The sequence below is a fragment of the Oreochromis niloticus genome, linkage group LG8 (genome assembly GCF_001858045.2).
Source record: "Oreochromis niloticus isolate F11D_XX linkage group LG8, O_niloticus_UMD_NMBU, whole genome shotgun sequence".
NCBI lineage: Eukaryota > Metazoa > Chordata > Actinopteri > Cichliformes > Cichlidae > Oreochromis > Oreochromis niloticus.
Window position 1 is genome coordinate 21,081,475 of NC_031973.2, and position 5,367 is coordinate 21,086,841.

Here is a 5,367-nt window from a genome sequence, read left to right on the forward strand (position 1 = left end):
TGCAGCTACACCAGTCACTACTTTACATCCTTTCTTTTTTTGGTGGATATACCAGTGCTTACAGGTAAGACCATTGAAATGCCCACCATTTATAGAGTGCCAGCGAGTGTCAGTAATGTTAATGTGCTTGTATGGAATAATGACTCTCCCATTGTGCAAAAATGAAGCCAAAATATCCCGCTTGTCGGAGCTGCACGTTGCACTTTTGGAGCCATCACTTCAGGCTCCCGTACAGTTTTTAGGTAGGCAGACCAATCCAGTTTATCTGCTAATGGGTTTACCTGGACTGGCTACTCGGTCAATTAAGGTGAATACAACCACATCATTATGAAAAAGACACACAGCTTATCATCTTATCTTCTACAACACCTAAAATCACTCTGTTAATTTGTTTGCTAGATTAGCCGCTAGCATACACACTGTGTTAGAGGCTTGCTGCTAGCTAGTTAGCATGCTACACTCCTGTTACTCTAATACTCTGTATTTTTTGAATAATTCAGCACTTCTTAGGTTTTGTTCTCCATTTTTAGGCAGTAATGAGATCAGCTGCACAGTCCACAGAAGTCCAGAGTTACTTTTAATATCAAAAATGTAATGCTGTCCTTTGGGATTTTAACATAAGACTGTGAGTGTAATGGATTTACAACTGTTTAAATGTTCAGAGCACTCTACAGCCTGGTAAGATGGAAACTTTAAAGAACAGCAGCAGAAAGTTTCAGTAGTGTAGTGTAATTATTTCTTTTCATTTAATAATAGAGTCCACATTAATATCAACAGCTACATCCACCCCGGGGAAACTGGTGAGGGAGAACATCAGGACCAAGCTGGGTTTTCTTGGTCCAGAGGTCTGGAGAAACTTCTTCCCTTTCTTTCATCACAGCTGTCTTGTGCCAGATGTTCTATTGACCCACTGAGAGAGGCATAATTTTAGAAACATCAGGAAGACTGAAGCTCATCGCAGGAATCAAGAAGGACCTCGAGATCTTCACCACCAGCTCCCTCACAAGGAAATCTTCCGAAGTCCACTGTAGGCACGGCCCAGAAGATGGATAAACCCAGCATTTCATGAACACACTGGAACCAATCTATCTTCATAACAGTGAGTTTTATCAACAGATCATATGCTCTTGTTACATAGTCTCACGATAACGATTATACACAAATCTGTGGTGTAATATAACTGTAGCAGCTATGTGGTGTAGCTTATACCAACATGTACTGTGTGCTCTGGACTTTGTAGGTGAAGGCAGCATAGGTCACTACAAAAAGCTTTCATGGTCAACATTTGTGTGACTGTAAAGCAAAAAAGTTTTTAAGGAATTCATAGATAAAACTTTATGAATCTCTCGGGTGGGTTCAACCTAGCATGCATATTAATTTGCCTTACAATAAACACACTGACATTATTTGGAACTTGAATTGAATGGATTAAGCCTAGTGCTAGACTCATAGTTGGACTGCCCATCGGGCATACCGGCCATTTGCCCGGTGGGCCGATGGTGATTTTTCGTTTTTATGGGCCGATGGATTTTTGTTGTTGTTTTTTTCTATAACGGTACAAATAATGAAAGGTGGTGGATTGGCCAGATGCTGGCCGGTGTGTAAAAATAAGTCAGTTGTTTGGTGGTGGCTATGCAACATTCAGCATCTGATCCTTGTTCGTCTGTGTGCTTCTGCGTTTGGTAAGTATAGTTACCTAACTACACCAACTATAACGCAGTCCCTCTAAACACATGCTGCCATCCATTTCTAACTACCTGGTTACTTCCTGTCAGTATTTTACAAACCATGTGGTCACCTGACCCAACTCTGCTTCTTCTTGTTCCCTTTAATGTTGAAGTGTCAAATGTCAAACACCTGGAAAGGAAACTACACCAGTGCACTGGGATGTTTCCCCAACTCGTGCCAGACGCTGTTCCTGCCTGTGAAGGTAACATCAGCAGAGACAGCCCGCCTACCTCAGGACTTCGCCAAGTCACGTATTGATCACGATGGTTATGAAGATGACAGCGAGCGGAAGACTGTAAAAATCCACCACCAGAATGTTTAGATGCTTTCTAATTATTAATGAATATCGTGTTTGTGTGTTTTGGGTTTTGTTTTTTTGGCCTCATTTGTTACTAACAAAGGTCACCAAGCTCAGTTTACATTCTGTATGTGTTTTCATCTTTAGCAGCCACACTCTGACTGCAATTAAGAAAAACACAAACTTTTAAATATTGAAGGGGTTCAGGTAGAGCCGGCTTATGAATTACTATGAACACTTACCATACTGTACCTGTACAACATGTTTTTGTATGAGACAGATTTGTAACAGAGGCCTTAGTCTCAGTAAGTTTGAAGTCCTTTCCTGATTTATTTTGCAATCTCTGCTCTTTCATTGATGATAATTCAGTGCTGCTTCCCTTTTTCCCAACGACCGAGACTGTCGGAGTCGGGGCTCGAACCGGCAACCTTCCAATTAGAAGACAAACTGCCACGATCGCCCATAAAGTGCAAGTGTTCCTGAGTGTTAACAGCACAGTTAACGTTCAATCAGGGTGGAGGTAGGGCATGTTTGACAGCCTGTGGGTAAAAGCTTCTATTGAGTCTGATTATCTTTGACCTGATGGATCTGTAGCGTTTACAAGAGGGAAGGTGGGAAAACGTGTGTGTCCAGGGTGCGAGGGGTCCTTGATGATGATGATACTGGCTTTCCGCTGAAGTCTGCCAGTATAAATGTCTTTGAGGGGGATTAGTGAAGTGCCAATTGCCCGCTCTGGCACCCTCACCACCCGCTGAAGTTTCCTCTTTGTCCTCCACAGTACAGCAGTTGAACCAAAGTGTGCAGCCGTAGGTCAGAAGAACATATGAGACACTTTGACTGTTCAGTGCAGTGTGGAGTCTAACAAAGGTCTGTTTTGTGTCCCAGCTGATCAGCAGGAGGAGAAAAGTCTGAGGGAGCAGCAGAGGAACATTTTCAGCCGTTTGCACTCAGCTCAGCTACTACAGAGAAAATGATGAGCTCAACACAGAAGGTGAGGAAAAAATACCACTGTTTCACCAAATGGATTGGATTTAATTTAATTTATATATATATATATATATATATATATATATACATATATATTTATATGCACACACACACACAAATACACATTGAAAGCACCACAAACGGTAGCCTGATATCAGACAGAACTCTCACATAATATTAAACAGAAGCTGTCAGCTGAGCTCTGTAGAGTGGGCAGTTATAATGAAGCACTTTATTTGTAAGTTCAAGTTACTCTTCATGTTTTTGGCCAGCAGATGTCACCAGTTTTTCAGTTTGTTCAACGACTGCATTTCACTCACTGCCTGTGTTTGTATCTCTGTCGCTGCAGGACCAACATGGACCGAAAAGTCAGCGCTCTCAGGAGGCCGACAAACCTCACAGAAGAAAGAGAGAGAAAAACTACAGCTGTGACCAGTGTGGGAAGGATTTTTCTCGCAAAGCTTCACTATCAAGGCATCAAGTCATCCACACTGGAGAGAGACCGTTCAGCTGTGACTTGTGTGGAAAGTCTTTTCCCTGGGATAGTTGCCTAAGAAAACACCAACTCTTCCACAGTGGAGTTAAAGCGTACAGCTGTGATCAGTGTGACAGAGCTTTTGATCGCAGTTGCAGCTTACAGAGGCATCTGGTTACCCACTCTGGAACTAAGACATATAGCTGTGACATTTGTGGAAAAACTTTCAGTCGGCGAGACAGCCGAAATAAACACCTACGCATTCACACCAGACATGTTGTGTACTGGTGTGATCGGCGTGGCCAACGGTTTATAACAGATGCACAGTTACAAAGCCACATGTTTACCCACACTGAGGAGAAACCTTATAAATGTGACCTGTGTGAGAAGACTTTTGAACTGAAAAAGTAATTGGAGTAAAAAGTAATTGGACGTTGGCAGAGATGCTCTTTATTTCAGGCGACGTTCACGATACAAATGTTGAAGGACTGACTTCAACTGTCTTTGTGTCTTTGTTTAGAAGCAGAGCGACGCAGATGGATCCAGTTCTCAACCCTGTCATCGCTGTGGTGGTGGGAAAGACTTTTGTTGTGACCTTTGTGGAAAATCTTTCGGTCATGCAAAGAGCCTAAAAATACATCAACGTAGACACACTGGAGAGAAACTGAAATACTGCAAAGAATGTGGGAGAAGCTTCACCAGATCACATGAGTTAAAACACCATGAAGTCATTCACAGTGGGGTTAAAAAGCACCTCTGTGATCAGTGTGGGTCATCGTTCACCACTGCAGGTGAGCTTAAAACACAAACGAGTCCACACAGGAGAGAAACCATACAAGTGCAGTCACTGTGACAAAAGCTTCTCACAATCAAGTAGTCGTAACCATCATGAACATACCCACGTGGAAGGAAACTACAGCTGTGACCGGTGTGACAAGACTTTCAGGAATCTCAGTTCATACTCTGAACACAAACGATCCCACGCTGCAGATAAACTGTTTCACTGCTACAAATGTGCAAAAACCTTCACTTCACTATCTGCTCTGTGCAAACATCAGCGTGATCACGCGGGGCGGAAATCATTCCCATCTCCGGATCACGGTGAATCTGGTGTCAGGATCAGACTTAAAACTGTTGAGATCAGGCTCCACAGAGTTCAGCTGGAATCTCATGTAAAGAACTGATGAGGCTGCTGTAAATATAAATGTTCCTGCAGTTACATCTTAAGCTTTCTAAACTCTTCTACTTTAGTGTTCTTATCGAGTGGTTAGCTTTGTTTTGTTGGAAGAAGAAATCTGTTGTTATGTAATCAAGTTGTTATTGAATGTATTTTGATCCATGTGTTCTGTAGGTGTTCTTTGTTCAGGCTGTCTGTGTTATGAAACGTTGCAACGGTTAAATAAAAAATCCAAATGTTCAATAAAGAAATGGTTTAATGACAGTTTGAGCCATGATGTCATTTCCTGTTTTTCAGAGTAAAGACTCGAGGGATGAATGGAAACATGTTTACAGTCAGAGTCAGATGAACTGTTTTCAGTGACACAGATGGAGGTTTATCAGAGGACACTTGGCTTTCCCTCCCTCACACTGAACAGGGTTCCTGCAGCTTATTACAAACTCTGATCTTAAATTTAAGAAAAATAAGATCTTTAAAATCTTGTTGTTTTTTTCAAACTTGCTGTTAAAACTTCTGAATTTCTTTTCAAAAATTTTTTAGAAAATAATCTTTTATAGTTGTGGTTTCATTTGCTCAGAGTTTATCAACGTTTCCTGATACAAGGCAGGATGGATCCATGCTTTTGTGTTTTTTAAGACAAATTCTGACACCAAAATCTGAATGTTACAGAGATTGAGACCCATCAGATCAGGCAACATTTTC

At 41.6% G+C, this 5,367-nt stretch overlaps 1 long non-coding RNA gene across 8 annotated transcripts; it reads left to right on the plus strand.

Moving 5' to 3' along the window:
* The first annotated feature begins 1,105 nt into the window (after nt 1-1,105).
* LOC102075740 (zinc finger protein 431) lies at nt 1,106-4,929 on the plus strand. Of its 8 annotated transcripts, none has more exons than XR_003221332.1 (5): nt 1,106-2,546; nt 2,660-2,836; nt 2,912-3,017; nt 3,363-3,911; nt 4,009-4,929. It is a non-coding gene; the product is annotated as a zinc finger protein 431 (long non-coding RNA). The 8 variants fall into 8 exon arrangements; XR_003221334.1 differs by having other exon boundaries at nt 2,660-2,832; XR_003221333.1 differs by having other exon boundaries at nt 1,108-2,546; nt 2,805-2,836.
* Nucleotides 4,930-5,367: the final 438 nt, after the last annotated feature.